The 21437-nt window shown below is 33.8% G+C and overlaps 1 protein-coding gene across 3 annotated transcripts in view; it reads left to right on the forward strand.

Annotated features, from left to right (window-relative positions):
- LOC135845372 (mitogen-activated protein kinase kinase kinase kinase 4-like) overlaps positions 1 to 21437 on the forward strand; it is a 62052-nt gene that overhangs the window by 19207 nt on the left and 21408 nt on the right. The window lies entirely within an intron of this gene.

Raw genomic sequence — 21437 nt, forward strand, 5'->3', positions numbered from 1 at the left:
AGGTACACCGATTTCACTAGGAGAATACCTAGAAAGTAATAGGACGTTGTAGTATGCTCCTGATACCAAAACTTTTGAGCTTTATAAAGCTTTTGGATATGTACGAAGTATCGTCGGTAATAGGGGTTCTAGTAGAGAACCCAATTCCGTAGTTGGTTTTGCTTCAAAGTTCAAAGTTGATGGGATAATGATGTTTTTTTATGGAAAGTTTCAATTTTCAAGTTTGTAAATTTAGTATGGAGTAAAGTAGGTAGCTGGAGTTTGGGATCGATTTCGAGTTTGGGCATCAGATAAGGTATTTTTTAAACCAATAATTTTCGACAAAGTTTTCAAAAAAAGGGTCAAAAAATACGATTGCCCTGCTTAAAATTCTGGGAATCGTATCAAGTATCAAGTCAAAATTCTAAATTCCTGGAATTAGGGTGCGATTTTGAGTCAGCGGATTCAAAAAGGTATTTTTCAGGTGACAAATTTTCAAAAAATGTCCCAAAAAAGTTCGTGAAATGCGATTTATTGGCAGCTACAACTTTGGAAATTCTCTTTTCCAATCACAAATTGAGTTTCCTGAAAATGTCAAATAAGAAAGACTAGCAAGGTTTTTGAAAAATCAATTTAAAAAATTAACAAAAATCACAGCATTTATCACAAGCTGATTGACAACTTTAATAATTTACCAGCAAAAGATTGTAAAATATAATAGTGCAAAGATGGGTTTAAAATTTACCAAAAGTGCTGAAATTTCTTCAAAAGTTGAGGGAAATTGAGAAAAAAATCGTAGAAAAAAAAACAAAAAAAAGGAGTAAAAAAAAGTGGATACTCAAGTTGTCGATATTTCATAAAAAAATTTAAAGTTGCAGTAAGAGAATTTAAATAAAATCTTCGCAAATAGTGAAAATTATATCGATAAAACATTTGAAATTGCTAAAAATGACAACAAAATAGAGAAAAAGTAATGAAGATCTCGTGAAACAGCGCAAAAAAGTAGTTCAAAATACTCAAAAAATTGGCTGAACTATACCTAATACCTTATACGTAATATTTGGTCGTTTTTCCCCATTTATTACTATTAGATCAGTACTCGTATGAGACATGAGACATAAACTACAAAAATCAAGGCAAAATAAGCAACAAAAAAAAAATCGGAACGAATTATTCTCAAAAATTAAATAAGGTAAATTTTTAAAAATTATCGTAAGTACATTAACAAAAGAAGATAGTTCCAAAAACTCAGGAACAAAAATTTTAGCTGCTTGAATTAAGTTTTAAATTTTTGGCGAATTTTTTAAAAAATATAAACAGTTTTTAAATTTAAAATGATCCATTTTCAGTGTAAAAGTATTTTTAATGTAGATTTAATTACTAATAGAATTAATGAGGAATCCTCATTATTCAAGATCAATCTCCTAAAACTAATTTTTTTAATTTTAAAGAATTTGTAGTCTCTGGAATAGGTACCTACCCATTTCGATTTTTTCCATAAATTTTAAAAATTGAATTACCTACCTACCTTAAAATTGATTGGGAATTGAGCGAACTGGTTGCCATATTCGGAATCAGCGTCCTAAAATTGTTGTAAGCTGCAGATCCCAAAAACAAAAAGGCTCTCATTGTGTAAGAACTTGGTCATCGTAAATTTAAAAATATAAGTTCTAGCACAATCTTCAAATCATAGTTCATATAATTCTTCTCATAATATCACAATTATTAATCGTATAAATCAAAAATGACTAAATCGTTACTTCACGATAAATCAAATCATATCGTACCAACATAAGTAGAATAGTATGACCTTGATTCATACAGGTATAAAATCAAACTATAAGTACATTATCGAGTTCTAGGTAAACCATTTCATTCATTTCTCAAGAAGTCAAGAATGGTACCTATCTCAACTCCACTTTTCTCACTTGTATTTGGAATTCCAAGCAATACGAGGACCAAAAATAAATTCGGATCATTACATCACACTATACAAGCAAAAACATCTACGCGCAGAAGCATTCGATAATACAGTTGTCAGCTTTTTGGAGCAAGGATCGATATTGTCTTCCACTTCCTGAGCAGAATTACTGTCTAAATTATCTGAAGTCAATATTGTGGTCAGCAAATAATTATTTCAGTAATCCATCATTAGGTGAAACGAATACCTACTAGAATATTAAAAATATGCAAATCATCAGTTGCATGCTGAAAGAAACAAAAGTATGAGGACAATAACGTATGCACATGCAGCCCATCGAATAGCAACATGTTACCACCCCGCACCACGTGGACGTGCAGAATACCCCTGGCGTTGTCTTCGCCTTCTCATCTGTCTCCGGGTACTGGGCCACTGGCTCCTTTTGATGATCCGAGCTACTACCTAGAGACTACGACAACAACCTGTGCCCTCGTGGGGCAGTGATGAAATAAGAGAATTAAGAAATAACTAGCGGGAACCCGTGTAACGGGTACTGGGGCAGAGTGAATCTGTGTACCCATGCATCCATGCATCCGTAAATGACTGAGGAACATGATATTGTGAGAAACAATCAGTTTGTCATTGTACAAGTAGAAATTGTGTAGTATAGCATTGACTGGCAGATGATTTCCACTTTCCAGTCATTTTGGAGCTTCCAGTGACCTTTTGGAAATTACTGGAGCCTTCAACGGACTATTCAGTACTCGAAATTGAATTTCCGTAAGTCTACTGCAGGTGGGTTCAAGTCATTTTGGAACCTGCAGCAAGTTTTTGAAAATTCCTATGGCCTGCAGCAAATTTGAGAAACTTGAAATTCCCACAAAATTTCATCAAATGGAGTTGGAAAATCAAAATTTACTCTGAAAACCAATTTCAATATGCTTTGAAGTCGACTGGACAATGGTTTCAAGTCGTTTTGAAGCTTCAAGCTATTCAAGCTAAACCAATCCGTTTTATTTGGAACCTCAAGAGAAGAGGCTGTTTAGAAACATTGCAGTTTTTCAAAAAATGCCACAAATACCAACATTGAATCGCGAATCGAGTCCATTGAGTCCATCGTTGATTTTGAATCGGATTCAATTTTTTGGGTGAAGTGAATCTCGCCATTTGAATCCGATTTTTTTGCGAATCTCCCCATCTCTGCACCTCACCCAACAGTCAAAACCATGTTTCCCCATCAAATCAAACATCAGAATTCTTGAAAATCATTTTACCTCACCCAACATGATTCCTGATGTTTATCATTTAAAATCCTTTCACTAAATAAAATAATTCCCCCGTCAAATTAAATCAAGCACGAATTGTGGTTAGGTACCTAGGCTATTATTACCTATTTATAATTTTCGAAAATCATCTTATCTCACTCAACCATGCCTAATTTCCCCATCAAATAAAACTTGAATATGAATTGTGGTCATTAATAATTTTAAAAAACCATTACATCTCATTCAATCCCCGTCAAATCAAACACAAATCCTAATAGGTAATTAATAATTTTTGAAAATCAGCTCATCTGACTAAACATGATATTTCCCCATCAAATCAATCAATAATGACAATCATCAATCCTGGTAACATTAATTCATAGTAAGTAGGTACTTCTACCTACCTAATTAATGCATTTTTACTTAGAGTGATCAATCATAAGTATTATCTACTTCAATGAACAAAAAAAATTGTATTTTACGAGTAAGCCCTGCCTCCCTTCAAACCACCCTACTAATTTTATTTTTAAGATAATGAAAAATATAGAAATTCGTTGAAAAAAAATCAAAAAATGTGATAAATTTTTGTTAATTATTGATCATTTTACTGCATTCCTCTTCTTTCCACATAACCCTCGAAAAATCATTGCAATAAATTTTTGAAAATTGTCTGACTGAAAATTGGACACCCTACTCCACCCCCGGCCCCCGTCAAATCAAAAATCAATAGCAATAAATTTTTGGAAATTGTCTACTAAAAAGCTGACATCCTATTTCCCCATCAAATCAAAAATCAATCATTCTGGTATTTCTGGTAATTAATTTTTGAAAATCCTCTCACAGTCTCACTCAACAAAGAAGAGTACATCATGCTTCCCTGTCAAATCAATATTCAATCCAGGTAATTCAAGTAGCTGAAATTTCGAATTGAAAAAATATTCGCATTTTAAATATTTTCGAAAAATTCGAAAATGAAAAAAAAAAAAAAAAATGCGTTTTGTGCACCTATTTCACGTACCTACCAAACGTTGTAAACAAACCAACGCTGGGTGACGTGAAAAAGCCAAAAAATTTACATACTTTCGCTACTGGGGATTGGATTTTTATATAATTAGATTAATTTTGATTAGGTAGGTGAGGTAAGGTACCTATTCTAGCTATGCATTTATCGCATGTTATTATCTAAGCCAATGGATATTGGATCCTGACAGCATGTTCGCTTATTATCGTACCTATTGTTTTTCTCCCCAAAAAATTTCTCAATTGAAAATTTCCTATTACTACTTCCTTTTTATTAAGTAGATAAGTCTCACCGGGCTATTTCCTCAGAACGCAATAAGGAAAATACATAGGGGAAGGACGCCAAATATGGAATGGGGTAAGTTTGAAAGACTCTGTAGCGCAAACTATTGGCTCGATTTTATTGAAATAAAGTTCCCCAGATAGCCCAATCTATCTAGTTTCTACCCCTAAATTTTCACCCCATTACCTTCATCCCTCTTTCTGCAATTAATTTTTTTCCAAAAAAAGTCAAAATTTCAATTTTTTTTTTTTGGCTCCAAATATGGAATGGCAAGGTAACCAAATATGGAACGGTGTTGTTTTTTTTTGAAAAAAATGCCAAGAATGAATAAAAAGGTCTTAAATTTGCAAAACTAGGTTTATGAGAATGTACATCATAAATAGCTTCCTCCATATTCTTTTATATATATTGTTTCCATTTTTAAAATGAAGAAAGAACTGAATTATCAAGTCATTCCATATTTGGCGACCTATTTTGTGTCTCTGTTTTTCGTAAAATTTTTGATAATCACAAAATTTGGTCTTAAATTTACAAAATCTAGTTTATAAGAACATACATCATCAATAAATTTCTCCATATTTGTTTCCTCGTATTGTTTCCGTTTCTAAAATGAAGAAAAAGCACATTTATCAAGTCATTCCATATTAGGCGACTCATTTTTTTCTTCATTTTTCGTGACATTTTAGATTATCACCAAAGTTGGTCAATGATATCATGAAATCTAATAACATAGCATGAAAGTACACCACTTTCGGTACATTTTAATATTTTTTCCACAATTTTTCCTTGAAATCTCTTCGAGAAATTTTAAAATGAAGTAAAACCCAACTTTTTGTTAAAAATGTGTATTTTTCATTATTTTCATCAGAACTTTTTATCCTATTGAGATGAGCTGATTTTTGGTAACCGGGTGTTTTTTTCAATGCTCTACAAGTTAAAATCATCGCCGATAGGCTGCACTAGTTACCAGCCGAGAAAAACGACCATTCCATATTAGGAACCCATTCCATATTTGGCGTCCTTCCCCTACGTAAGGTTACTGTATTTAAAATGATGGTAAACTTCGATAAACTGTCTATTGATCGCGCGGTATTAACAGAAATATCAGATTGATAATTATTCACTTATCTGTACAAAAGATTTAATAACTTCCCTCATCACGCAGATTGATATCATTTTTCCTCTCTTAGGCAACGTATCATTACTATACCCAACCCATATGTGTGTTTGGGAATTATGTTACCACTCTTATGGGAGTTTCAGCGCGAACGCGTGTACATATTAGCGATGCGGTTTGGGTTTTGTGAATCAAAGTAAATAGGTAGAATGTAGCCCTATATTCTTCGACTTCCTCTATAAAATGAGCGTTAGTTTGACCTTTTACGGTTGCGAGAAGCGGAGAAAATTAGGAAAGTACAACGCAAAACGAGGATATGAATTGAAAAACCTGGAAAAATTTTTGAAATTATTTTAGTTTTTTAGTTTTTTGCATTTACTTACCAAACGAACCGTACGTCCTAGTGAAAATCTGATGAGAGTGATCTCAAAGAGAATTAAATTCTCTACAATTTTGTCAATGAGATATTTTCGTAGGGGACACTTAGTTTCGGATCTGTATGGCTTTGAAGTTGGAGTAACACTTTTTGTCATTTTTTATTGCTCCAACTTCAAAGCGATACAGATCCAAAACTAAGTGTCCTACGAAAATATCTCACTGGCAAAATTGTAGAGAATTTAATTCTCTTTGAGATCACTCTCATCAGATTTTCACTAGGACGTATGGTTCGTTCGGTAAATGCGAAAAACTAAAAAACTAAATATAATTTCAAGAAATTTTCCGGGGTTTCCAATTTATATCCTCGTTTTGCGTTATCATCTCACTATTTTCATAATCGTCGTTGATTGCGTGAGAAAGCTTGCACAATGTGTTTACATAAATTTAGTTTGGCACCTTCGCTCCATGTTCAGACTTATTTTATTTTATCAGTGACGTCGCGAAGGAGCCGGGGCGACTGGCCCCTCCCCTGTCAAAAATCCAGTCGTCCAAGTCGACTACTCCTTAACGTCGGAATTTGTCGACAAAGTCATTACTTTGCCAACAAGAATCACCAACCTATTTCCAAAATTCGTATTTTTTTTCAAAAGCTGTTTTGTTGTTATCTATTTCTCAAATTATTCATAATAGAGCGGGAAAATAACGTAAGAAAGCGAGTGCGAAAAGGAAAAAATTGGCACATCAATTTTTTCTTCGGGAATGTGTTCAGATGGACCTCCTGAACTACCAAAAAAAAACCGACCCTCCTACCCCTGGAGCTAATTTTTTTAGAGGGCTAAAACCGGTTGCGATTCACGTTTTTTGCGTTTTACTCCGTAAATATGAGGTTTACGATGAAAACTACCATGACAAAAAATGTTCCCCTTCAAATTCTCGATAATTTGATACTACTCTCGATACCCATCCCTCAAGGGGGGGTGCCAGAAAAAAGGGGTGGAAAGAGTAGGTGTTTCAAAAACATGTAAGTCCAGTAAATTAATCAAAATTACCACCTAATATTATTCGTTTTCGCTCAATTTTTTTTTACAAAGTCTACACACCAAACTACTAATCAAACCACCATTGATTGGTCTTCAACCCTCCCCGGGGGTTGGTGGGGGGTGCTTGATTTTTCAAGTAACACACAACTGAATCATGTATTCGAAAAACGAATCTGGACGTGCGATATATTGAAGAGTATGTTTTCGAGGTCGCTGAATACGAATATGAACTTATTTTCTGGGTCCAATCCCTCAAAGCTCCTCTGTGCCCCAAAGAGGGGGGTCAAAATTTTGAAAAATCGCGATAAGTCGAGTGATATATCGAATGGTATGTTTTCGAGGTCGCTGAATACGAATATGAACTTATTTTCTGGGTCCAATCCCTCAAAGCTCCCCTGTGCCCCAAAAAGAGGGTCAAAATTTTGAAAAATCGCGATAAGTCGAGTGATATATCGAATGGTATGTTTTCGAGGTCGCTGAATACGAATATGAACTTATTTTCTGGGTCCAATCCCTCAAAGCCCCTCTGTGCCCCAAAAAGGAGGTCAAAATTTTGAAAAATCGCGATAAGTCGAGTGATATATCGAATGATATGTTTTCAAAGTCGCTGAATACGAATATGGTATTATTTTTTGCCCCCAACCCCGCAAAGCTCCTAACTGCCCCAAAAAAGTCCAAAATTTTGAAAATTTCTGAAAAGTTGAGTGACATATCGAATTGTATGTTTTCATAGTCGCTGAGTACGAATATGAATTGTTTTTCTGCTAACGATTCCTCATAACCCCCTTACGCTCCCCCAAATAGAATAAAATTTTGAAAAGTTGCCAGAAATCGTGTAATATTATGTCGAATATTACATTTTCAAGATCGTTGATAACAAGACCATGGACTCATGCATTTTCAATATATCACTCATTTTACTCTTTACACTTCCCACCAAGTAGTGATGTTAAAATGCGCGCATATTCATTTGCCTGAGCATTTGCGCGCAAATTCCACAAATGGGCGTTATTTGCTTCTATTTGTGATTTTCAACATGAAAAGTTGTCCAAAAAACGAAAAAACATGAAAAATAGGGTAATAAAAGCAGGACAATGTCTCATATTTTATTTTAAAGGAAGGGGAGATGTTCAATATTATTACAATAGATTTTTTTCATTACCTACATTAAAAAACATTTTGATTTTTTTCAATTCAAAATTTCAAAATGTTTAGATTTTTCCTCCCTAATTTATCACTACTAGAGTAAAAAATTTTAGAAATTGAAATTTCCAAAATAAGGGAAGAATAAGTGGGAAATTGAAAAATTTTTGATTCAAAATATGAAAATACGAGCCATTTTTTCAAAACTACCTCAATATTTTTCAGAAAGGGGGGCCCCAAATTTTTGTTTTATATGATTAAAAAATAGTAAAAAACACAAAGCAAGACAATTTCTCGAATTTTATTTGAATGGAAGGGGGAGGGGTTCAATATTATTTTTTCACTACTTCAAAAAGCATTTCGATTTTTTTTTTCAAATCAAAATTTTCGGATGCTTTGATGTCTCCCCTCCTCCTCCCCCTGAAATTTATCATCACTTGGTAGAAAATTTTTAGACATTCATATTTTCAACAAAAAAAAAGAAGAAGAAGACGACAACGAAGAAGAAATAATAAATGAAAATAGCAAAAAATTTTAGCCAAGTATAATATGAAAAGACACGCCATTTTCTCCCAAAAATACTTCAATTTTTTCAGAAGGAAGTCTCAAAAGTTTTGTTTCATGAGTAGGTATTTATGGCCGTTTCTGAGCCAGGAGCATCAGGAGCAACTTGCTTAGAACTCTGCCACTTGAATTTAACCTAACAAGACGTTCTTATTCCAACATAACCTAACCGAGGGCACATTAACCCAACATATTACCCCCCCCCCCCGCCTGCCCAACACTAGAATCTGCTAGTCATCCCTCATCCCATTTTGAAACTCATCATTATCCAACCTAATCCCACAAGAAAGATGCTGCTGTAACCTAACCTTACTGAAGGCAACTCAACTCGACACCCCTCCCCTCCTTCGCGATATGACGCCCGTTGCTCCACCACCCTCTCCTCCAAGAACTTTTTTTTCAGTTTTTTTTAGCCCAATCTACCTTGACTCAATGTAGGAAATATAGGTAAATGTGACTCATGGTAGTTAGAATTATCAGCTCCCCTGCACCCCCTACCCCATCATATGTACGCTATAGGAAATGAAGTAATATACATTTTTCCATTTTTCATCACCAAATGACCCAAGTAATTTTTTCTACTCACATTCCCCCAAATTTTTACTTGCTTTCGTCAACCTACCAATACCAAATAACCTATAATGATTTATTTTTTCTACCTACATCCCAAATTTGTACCTACTTTCCACCTAACGAAGTGATCCAAACTTTTTTTTACCTACCTACACCCCCCACCCCCAATTCTTTTATCAACTTTCCACCTACCAAATAACCCAAAATGATTTTTTATACCTACATTTCCCCCAATTTTTACTCGCTTTCAACCTACCAAGTGACCCAAACTGATTTATACCTACCTACATTTTCCCAGATTTTTCACTTGCTCTCCTTCTTCTACAAGATCAACCCAATCAGATATGCTAGCTTACATCATGGCTCCTTGTACCCTTACCGCATTTTTAACCCCATATGATACATATTACAAAATTTTTATAAGATATTGTGCATTGCTACGAACCTTTCCCTGATGTGACCTGCTCAGATGTGTCCGAATGTATGCGACTAATCGTATGTATAATATTATTTCCTTAATTTATGTAAGTTTATTTTATTTTTGACACATACGTACATACCTAGAATCAACATCAATAAGTTTACCTAGCAATATTCAAGAATATGCAAGTATCTAGATTAATGTCCAATCTATCGTTTCAGATATCTCAAGTTAACCTATTTTTATTTTATACATAGTTTGAAATAGGACGGTAGTATCCATTTTATTGCTTCCTCTTTTATTCATTATACCTACTTCTTCATATTTTTTCAATTACATAGGTATACCTACGCATCCGTCATTCATGAAAATAGAGCTAATTATCAGTTTTTGTTAATTTTTTTATTCGTTTATGATATTTTTTCTACTCTTACCATATTACACCCCCCTCCACTCCACCAATTAATATTTATATCCTCGATTACTCATGATTTAATTTTCCTACCTTCAAGATATTTTCACATTCATTCCATTTCCAACATTTTATATAAGTAGGTACTTTTTTGTAAGTTTTGCATGCTATCAGACAGAATTTTCTTACTTCAAGTACCCATTTTCGCTCTTTTTCTCGATCAGATCCATTTTCTCATTAATTTTTTTAACTAAGTAATTATTTACGCATCCACGTAGATACATTGATTATTTTATTAGAATTAACATTCCATTATTATACTTACCAGTAACTAATACATACATACGTACCATATAGCATAAAAACCTGTTAGAAATGAATATGTACGTAGATACTTGGAAGTAGGTACCTACCTAAGTGTTTGTGCAAAAGTGAATTTAAAAGATGAATAAACTGGTGATGAGTATGAGTGTGAGGGTTGGTTAATGAGTGCAATGTAAGAGGAGGAATTGAGTGAGAGATACAGAATGCGCGAGGAAAGAACGGGAGGTAGGTACTTGAAATTTTCAATTTCGGATAGGTTGTATGAGTGCAAGTGTGTTTGCTTATTGAATGCAATGTGAGAGTAGGAGTTGAGTGAGAGATACCAAGTGTGTGAGGAAAAAAATGGGAGATAGGTACATACTTTGAAATTTTCAATTTCGGATAGGTATGAGTGTGGAGGACTAGCTATTGTGTGAAAAAACGAATGTGAGATGAGGTAGCATTTTGTGAGCATAGAAAGAGATGAGTGCATGAGGAAAGAGTGTGTAGAGCTAGCTAAGTAAATACCTATTGGTTGTAGTATGATAAAAGTTGGGTGAGAGACAAAGTACGAAAGTTGAGCTGAGGTTTTCTAAGAGGAAAGAGTGTGAGGTGAGGTAGAATTTGTGAGTTGAGAGTGAAGTGAGTGTGAAAAGTTAATGTAAGTGAAGGGTGAATGAGTTTGAATTCTAATATTTGTGAGTTCGGAAAGAAGGGTATTGTATGAGGAAAAAACGTGAGGTCTGTTGAGATTTGCTAGTTTGGAAAGAAAATAGTGAGTAGTAATAATGTTGATAATAAATTGCTAGTGGAGTAATATTCTGTATAAGAAATCATATACCTAGGTTATTTTGATAGAGGTGAATGAAGTGCTTACCTACCTATGTAAAATAGACTCTTCTCAATATTTTTTCAAGTTAATCTTATGAAGGAACTGCTTAAATGTAGTACAGGAGAGGGAAGTGAGGATTTTTTTGAAATACTCAGTAGTCATCTTACACTTTAGAAGAGGGTGAGATACGTATTAATGACAGGGTAGAAGAGCCAAATAATTCAAAGTAGGTATACAATATGTACTTGGGCTAAACCAGTTGCATGTGAGTGGAAGAGAGTGGGTGGGCAGACGATCCTACAAATGAACACACATAGACATACATATCTTTAGGTTTTCAAGAAAATTAGTTTTTATTCACAGGGTTTACCTATTTTACGTTTACCTACTTTAACAAATTTTTATGCATACCTACTTACCTACAAGCTTTTGAACATTTCCGTCAATTTCGATACATGCTATTTCCCAATTTTTTCGATTTTAATGTTTTTTTCTAGTATTTTTACATGGTATCAATGCTTTTTCACACTTTTTCTAAATTTTCAATACATTTCTACATACGTATTTCACTTATTTTTATCATGCTTCGTGTATTTTCAAGACGTTTTAGAGCGTTATCACGTATTTTTGTGTATTTTTTATTGTTTTTTTACTCGTACTTCGTGTTTTTCATTGATTTGAATTTTTTAAACGTATTTTTAAGGCATCTTCGAACGTTTTAGCGGTATTTTATTGATTTTCTTATCTCTTCCACATAATTTTGATCAATTTTCATCGTAATTCCCGTAATTTTAAGTTGTTTTTTGAACATTTTTCCTCAATTTTACTTTATTTTTGAACAATTTTGTGTAATTTGAAGTGTTTTTAATCGTTTTCTCGTAATTTTAACACGTTTTTGGGCGTTATCACATATTTTTACCCTTTTTTCGGGTGTTTTTAGCGATTTCGTCCGGGTTTTATTAGGTTTATATTTTTTTAACATATTTTTACGACGTTTTCCACGTGTTTTTGGGGCATTTTGATATTATGAACGTAATTATCGTAATTTTTAACGAGTTTCACATATGTTTGACACAATTTATTCGATTTTCACATATTTTTAACTCGTTTTAATTCGAAATTCACGTAATTTTATCAATTTTTTGCGTGTTTTTTTTACTGATTTCTGCTCATTTTAGAATTTTTTTACTCGTAATTCACGCGTGTTTTATTGTATTTTCGACATATTCACGTTACCTACATTTCAATTATTTTCACTTCAATTAAACAAAGTATTCTCACATTTTGTCAATACCTACCTATTTAATACAAATTTCCATCCAATAGATAGGTAGTATTTCTATTCTTAACATACTTACTGATACCTTCCTAATTATAATCAACTTAACCACCAGTATAAAAATTTAAAGGATTCAAAACAATACTAGATGCACGTGTGTGAGTGTGAGAGAGACAGAAAAAAGTTAAAGCCTGAATCATTTTGTAATGGGTAAAGAATGTTACGAGAGAAGGGTCTGTGTCACCACAGGTGGTCCCATACCTAGCTATACCTATGTACTTACGCATCTTAGGTATCTTTATTTCATTGATTGAAATCCATAGGTATTTGCCAAAAATATGTAAAGTACCTACCTGCATTGACATAGTTATTATAAAACTGCCTGTATCAGTTTATTCTAATCAAGGGAGTGCATGAGTATAGTTTTATTTATTTCTATATCTATTAAAAAGGATCGTCGTGAAGATGTAGGCAAGCGGCAGTGTTGCAAGGACGACTACATGGAATGTGTTTTAACAGAGGGTGGTTTGCTAGATGCACTTAACGCGTTCACAACTCCACAGGATGGCGGCTATATTTAAAGAGCTTGCTATACTAAAAGGGAAACCAGTTGACTTGCTATAAAATTTATTATTTGGAACTAATGGTTGCCTGCTATTATTTTTATAAGAAAGGGTTCACTATAATGAAACCAGTTACCTTATACCAACTGATGTTAGACTACCTTAATTTAATAGAAAGGGTTGTCAAGAGGGATGGCTGGTGACAGTGGCGGCATCAACGATGTCTTTTAAAAGAGGGTTAGATATACATAAGCAGGAAGGAAGCATTAGCTACACACTGAGTGCCTGTACAAAGCAGGGTGATGCAACACAACTGCACTGTTGAGTTATAAATTTATCCAAATACCTAAAAAGGGGTTGAATCAGGTATGCCTGGAATTTTTATATTCAAAGTAGGTGGCTGTTAGAGATGTGGGTGGCATGCCGCCACATTCAAAGATGTCTAGATTATTTTATTTAAATTGGGGTCCTTTGTAGAATGACATTTTAAGTGAAACTGGTTAATTTATGGACTAGAATTTTAAAAGAGGGTTGAAAGGATGATGATGTTGCTATCTGGGGGGCGTGGCTTATATTATATTAAGGAGAGTGGATCTCACCAAAGCAGAAACTATAAAATAACAAGTTTAGGGAGACTCTTCTTCATTTATGTTTGCATTTTCTAGAAGTATAGCTGACTTCACATTCATGCTGTTATGCTTGCTGTCTTTACAACTAATTAATTGCAGTGTTATCATTTTTTGCAACTTGTGTACTAATTGACTGCAGTTTTATCTGTTTCAACAACTTTACACCTCTTGATGTTGCATTTTACATCAATTTTTTGCAGTTTTGTGCATTTTCACACACTTGATACCTGCTGATATTGTGTTTTTCATCAATTTTTACCACATTTCAAGTGCAGTGCTTCATTGTCATTACACTTTTCTCCATTCTACTGCTTACCTTGATTACACATCACTATGGCGTTTACATGTTATGTGTGTGGTCAATCTTTCAAAAAGCGGTTCAATTTAGACCGTCATTTGCAATCAAGACATAGAAGTCTGAAAAGTTTCAAATGTGAACGTTGTGAACATGAATTCACTCGTGAAGACAACTACAAAGTGCATGTTAAGCACTGGATTTGCACATTAAAACGACCAGCATCTGATGCAGAGAATATTCATCCTAATAAAAAATTAAAATCTTACTCAATCAAGCATTGTGATGAATGCCATAAAGATATTGACTTGAACAAGTATCCAGGCCATCTCAAGAGCATAGAGCATAAAAACAACTGTTGCCTGAAAACTATCAACGCTTGTATTGAGGAAATCAAAAGTGCTTTCAAAAATCGGATCAAAACCTACAAAATCACGCCAAATGAGCCATATTATGACATCGCCGAATTTTTAAATGGCGTGCATCCAGAAGTTGAAAGCATCTTGACTGAAATGGCTGGTAAACACCGTAATTTTAAGTATAATTTAGAATTATTTGCCAAGTATTATAAGCCAATAGATATGTCAGATGTCAAATCATTCAACACTAAGAATATTATTTACTGTGCTCAAAGTAGTGATTTAGAGGAGGCTTATCAAAAATTCCTAAATACAATAAAAACCAAAAGTGAAGAATTTCAAAGTAAGGGGTCTGGGTGGTCTTTGGAAAAAATTTTATTTTTGGAGGTGAATATTAATAAGTATAAGCCAATGGGAGGTAGCTCTTACATACCTCTACCTAAATGGTTGACTAATAAAAAAGCTATCATAAATATTCAAAATGAGGATCAAGCTTGCTTTGCATGGGCTGTTATATCAGCTCTGTATCCTCGTGAACATTTTCAACATCCATATAGAACCAGTTCTTACCCAGATTTTAAAGAAGTTTTAAAATTTGATGGCATTGAATTTCCCATGAAACTGTGTGACATTAAAAAATTTGAAAAAATAAATCCTTTGATCAGTATCAATGTTTTTGGGGTTGAGGGGGAAACAGTTATAGGGCCTCTATACTTCTCTTCAAATTATGCTCCAAATAGACTTCATATTAACCTGCTGTATATTCAAAATGAGAAAGGGAATGGACATTATTGCTGGATAAAAAAATTAGGTAGGTTAATCTCTTCTCAATTAAATTCCCACCAACATGAAAAATACATATGTAATGGTTGTTTGGTGAATTTTCATTCATTGGAAAAATTGAAAAAACATGAGCAAAATGACTGTAATCATATTGTGAGTGTTTTGCCAGAGGGTGAGAAAGCAAAAATAAATTTTAAAAATGTACATAAAATGCTCCGTGTTCCATTTGTAATTTATGCTGATTTTGAAGCCTACTTGAAACCTTTTTCCTCCTGCTCCCCTGATCCCACCATTTCCCATACCCAAAATGTCTCCTTACATGAACCATTCAGTTTTGCCTGTTACACAAAGTGCTCCTTTGACTTAAAATTAGATAGATACTTTTTGTACAGAGGCTCCGATTGTGTAAAACAGTTCTGGACCTACTTGCAGGAAGAAGCTAGGCGAGCACATACCTACCTTTCCAAAACCACACCTATGATACCTCTAACTCCTGAACAAAAAAAACACTTCAGAGAGTCAACTGAGTGTTACATTTGTGAAAAAAAATACGTAGATGGTGAAATCAAGGTTAGAGATCATGACCATTTCACTGGAATTTATCGAAATAGTGCCCACCGAAATTGTAATATAAATTTAAAAAGATCAAATTTTGTACCTGTAATTCTTCATAACTTGAGCAATTATGATGCTCATTTCATTATTCCAGAGATAGGTTATGATAAAAATAAGGTTGATTTAATAGCCAATACTAAAGAAAAATACATCTCTTTTACAAAATACATAGGAGTAGATGGCATTGATTCTGAAGGGGGAGTTAAAAAAGACAGTATAAAACTTAGGTTTCTAGATTCTTGTAGATTTTTGCCAGCTAGTTTAGATAGTCTTGTAAAAAATTTACCTCCTACTCAGCTCAAAACCCTAGCATCTCACTTTCAGGATCAGGAAGAATTTAAATTAATGAACTTGAAAGGGGTGTTTCCCTATGAATTTACTGACTGTGAGGAAAAGCTTAAATTGGAACATTTACCATCAAAAAATGAATTTTACTCAAAGTTGACAAAATCAGGGGTCACAGATGATGAGTATAAGAGAGCAGGGGAAATTTGGAAAAAGTTCAACTGTAAAAATTTAGGTGAATACTCTGATTTGTACTTGAAAACTGATGTCTTGCTCCTTACAGATGTTTTTGAAAATTTTAGAAATTTATGCCTTGATACCTACAAATTAGATCCTGCTCACTACTTTACATCTCCAGGGTTAAGCTGGGATGCTATGCTAAAATATACTAAAATTACTCTAGATTTATTGACTGATATTGATATGGTTCACTTTATTAAGAAGGGAATCCGAGGTGGTCTTTCTCAGTGCTCAAAAAGGAAAGCTACAGCTAATAATACTTTTATGAGAAATTTTGACCCCTCCAAACCCTCCCATTATTTGGTTTATTTGGATTGCAACAACTTGTATGGTCACAGTCTGAGTAGCTATCTTGGTCATAGTGAGTTTGAGTGGGTGGAGAAGGTGAGAAATTTCAATGTATTTGAGGTTAATGATGATTCTGAAATAGGGTACATTTTAGAGGTAGATCTGGAATATCCTCAAGAATTGCATGATTTTCACAGAGATTTTCCATTCTGTCCTGAATCTATGATTCCCCCAGGAGCAGAATCAAAACAACCTAAATTAATTGCAAATGTTCTCAACAAAAAAAATTACATCATTCATTACTCCAACTTGAAACAGTGTCTTACTCATGGTCTGAAATTGACTAAAATACACAGAATTTTAAAATTTAAGCAATCTCGTTGGCTGAAACCCTACATTGACCTAAACACCTCAAAAAGAGCCCAAGCAAAGACTGAATTTGAAAAAGATTTTTGGAAATTGATGAATAATTCAGTTTTTGGGAAAACTATGGAATCTGTTGAAAAACGGATTGATGTACGACTTGTTACTCAGTTTAAATCTGATAAGAAAAAAAGAGGGGCACAGTACTACATAAATCTCCCTCAATTTCACAGCTGTACGATTTTCAATGAAAATTTGGTCGCCATAGAATTGAACAAGGTTAAGATTGTGTATGACAAGCCCATTTACATAGGTTTCACTGTTTTGGACTCTTCAAAACTACTCATGTATGATTTTCATTACTCTGTAATCAAGCCCCTGTATGGGGATAAGGTTGAACTTTGTTATACTGATACAGACTCCTTGCTCTATGATATAAAAACCTGTAACTTTTATGCAGATATCTTACCCCTTATACCTACTTATTTTGACACTAGTGACTATCCGAAGGAAAATATCTATAATTTTCCACTAGTAAATAAGAAAGTCATTGGAAAATTCAAAGATGAATGCAATGGCAAGATCATGCATGAATTTATAGGTTTAAAATCAAAGTCATACTGTTTCAAAGTAGAAGATAAAGTAACTAAAAAATGTAAAGGTATTAAAAAATGTGTTGTGAAAGATGATATAAAAATGGATGAATTTAAAACATGTTTAGAGAATAAAACAACCATTTTTAAGCCCATGTATAATTTTTGTAGTAATAAACATGTAATGTACACTCAATTATTGAATAAAAAAGCCTTAAGCTTTGTCGATGATAAGAGATTTTTATTGCCTAATGGTATAGAAACCCTTCCTTGGGGTCACTATAGAATAAGTGAATACGAGCAATAAGGTTTCTGTTTATATAATACTCATACCTACTCATGTACTCACATTGTAATTAGATACCTATCTGTAGTGATGTTTTTAGATAGTAGGTAATCCAATTGATGTATATAATAATTGCATATCAATAAACACTTGAAAATGATTTTTCTTTTCATTTAATCAATCACCTATTGCTCAGTTGAACATTTAGTTTCTGATAATGAAAGCAAGATCTACCCATTCCACTCGAATGATTGTATGGCTCCTATGATATACCTCTGAAAAGAAGCAGCTCAATATATTCACACATACACTCACAACACCTGTTCACTTGGAGGGAACATACATGAGCAGTAGGGTGTACATTATTTATATGTGGTAGAAAATAGCTTCCATTGGTTTTCACCCCCCCCCCCCCAAGTTGTTACCACAGGTGAGAAAATCACAGTACGAAATTTTCAGTCCCCTCAGTGAAAAGTAAGTGATGCAGGCGAGCCTTCAATTTTACAAATTATGAAAAAATTGAAGTGTCAGAAAGAATTCAAAATTTTCAACTTTCTAGTTTCAACACCTCAACCAATTCCCTACTTGGGTAAAATCAGCTTATACACAAATTTCTGCCCCCCCCCCCTATTTACACCCAAGACTAATCATTGATTAGAAGGGAGAGCTCTTATTTATACCTACTTATGAAAAAAATTGACCAATACCCTAATGTTGTCAAGTTCTGTGAGAAAAATTTCTTCAATCATGTGGGTAGAAATGAGTCATGCCAGCAAGACACCCCCCCCCCCAAATCGCAAAATACATACATGAGAAATCCAAAAAAATTCCAGTTGTAACGCCTCAGTCAAGTACCTACTTAATTGAAATCAATGTACCTATATACCAATTCCACCCATCTATTTCAATTAATACCTACTTATGAAAAAATTTGATGTCATAATGTTGTAAGGGTTTTCAAGAAAAATGTCTCCAACCATGCTAGTAAAAATCAGTTTTGCCAGGAAGCCCTCCAATTTAACAAAATACATATGCATGACAAAATTGAAGTGTCAGAAAAAATTCAACATTTTCAACTTTCTAGTTCTGACACCTCAACCAAGTCCATACTTGGGTGAAATCAACTCATATACCAATTTTAACCCCTCCCCCCTATCTCCACCCAAGACCAACCAGTGGATTAGAAGGGAGAGCTCTTATTTATGCCTAATAATGAAAAAAAATATTTGATTACACCCTAATGTTGTCAAGTTTCTTGAGAAATATTTCTCCAAACATGGCTGTTGCTGTAATAGCCCCCTCCTTCCCCCCTACACAAAATGTACCAGAAATCTGAAAAATTGAAATTGTTACATTTTTAACATTCTAAGCCTCAAATTTAGTTCATTCTCATTAGAAATATGTACTGTTAAGTACATTTCATCTCCCTACTTACATACGTGATGGAACAGTAGAACTTCTCCCCTTTCTCAGAGTGTACTCTGAGAATTTCCATCACGTATGTAAGTAGGGAGATGAAATGTACTTAACAGTACATATTTCTAATGAGAATGAACTAAATTTGAGGCTTAGAATGTTAAAAATGTAACAATTTCAATTTTTCAGATTTCTGGTACATTTTGTGTAGGGGGGAAGGAGGGGGCTATTACAGCAACAGCCATGATTGGAGAAATATTTCTCAAGAAACTTGACAACATTAGGGTGTAATCAAATATTTTTTTTCATTATTAGGCATAAATAAGAGCTCTCCCTTCTAATCCACTGGTTGGTCTTGGGTGGAGATAGGGGGGAGGGGTTAAAATTGGTATATGAGTTGATTTCACCCAAGTATGGACTTGGTTGAGGTGTCAGAACTAGAAAGTTGAAAATGTTGAATTTTTTCTGACACTTCAATTTTGTCATGCATATGTATTTTGTTAAATTGGAGGGCTTCCTGGCAAAACTGATTTTTACTAGCATGGTTGGAGACATTTTTCTTGAAAACCCTTACAACATTATGACATCAAATTTTTTCATAAGTAGGTATTAATTGAAATAGATGGGTGGAATTGGTATATAGGTACATTGATTTCAATTAAGTAGGTACTTGACTGAGGCGTTACAACTGGAATTTTTTTGGATTTCTCATGTATGTATTTTGCGATTTGGGGGGGGGGGGGGTGTCTTGCTGGCATGACTCATTTCTACCCACATGATTGAAGAAATTTTTCTCACAGAACTTGACAACATTAGGGTATTGGTCAATTTTTTTCATAAGTAGGTATAAATAAGAGCTCTCCCTTCTAATCAATGATTAGTCTTGGGTGTAAATAGGGGGGGGGGGCAGAAATTTGTGTATAAGCTGATTTTACCCAAGTAGGGAATTGGTTGAGGTGTTGAAACTAGAAAGTTGAAAATTTTGAATTCTTTCTGACACTTCAATTTTTTCATAATTTGTAAAATTGAAGGCTCGCCTGCATCACTTACTTTTCACTGAGGGGACTGAAAATTTCGTACTGTGATTTTCTCACCTGTGGTAACAACTTGGGGGGGGGGTGAAAACCAATGGAAGCTATTTTCTACCACATATAAATAATGTACACCCTACTGCTCATGTATGTTCCCTCCAAGTGAACAGGTGTTGTGAGTGTATGTGTGAATATATTGAGCTGCTTCTTTTCAGAGGTATATCATAGGAGCCATACAATCATTCGAGTGGAATGGGTAGATCTTGCTTTCATTATCAGAAACTAAATGTTCAACTGAGCAATAGGTGATTGATTAAATGAAAAGAAAAATCATTTTCAAGTGTTTATTGATATGCAATTATTATATACATCAATTGGATTACCTACTATCTAAAAACATCACTACAGATAGGTATCTAATTACAATGTGAGTACATGAGTAGGTATGAGTATTATATAAACAGAAACCTTATTGCTCGTATTCACTTATTCTATAGTGACCCCAAGGAAGGGTTTCTATACCATTAGGCAATAAAAATCTCTTATCATCGACAAAGCTTAAGGCTTTTTTATTCAATAATTGAGTGTACATTACATGTTTATTACTACAAAAATTATACATGGGCTTAAAAATGGTTGTTTTATTCTCTAAACATGTTTTAAATTCATCCATTTTTATATCATCTTTCACAACACATTTTTTAATACCTTTACATTTTTTAGTTACTTTATCTTCTACTTTGAAACAGTATGACTTTGATTTTAAACCTATAAATTCATGCATGATCTTGCCATTGCATTCATCTTTGAATTTTCCAATGACTTTCTTATTTACTAGTGGAAAATTATAGATATTTTCCTTCGGATAGTCACTAGTGTCAAAATAAGTAGGTATAAGGGGTAAGATATCTGCATAAAAGTTACAGGTTTTTATATCATAGAGCAAGGAGTCTGTATCAGTATAACAAAGTTCAACCTTATCCCCATACAGGGGCTTGATTACAGAGTAATGAAAATCATACATGAGTAGTTTTGAAGAGTCCAAAACAGTGAAACCTATGTAAATGGGCTTGTCATACACAATCTTAACCTTGTTCAATTCTATGGCGACCAAATTTTCATTGAAAATCGTACAGCTGTGAAATTGAGGGAGATTTATGT

This window comes from Planococcus citri, chromosome 4 (genome assembly GCF_950023065.1).
Source record: "Planococcus citri chromosome 4, ihPlaCitr1.1, whole genome shotgun sequence".
Classification (NCBI taxonomy): domain Eukaryota; kingdom Metazoa; phylum Arthropoda; class Insecta; order Hemiptera; family Pseudococcidae; genus Planococcus; species Planococcus citri.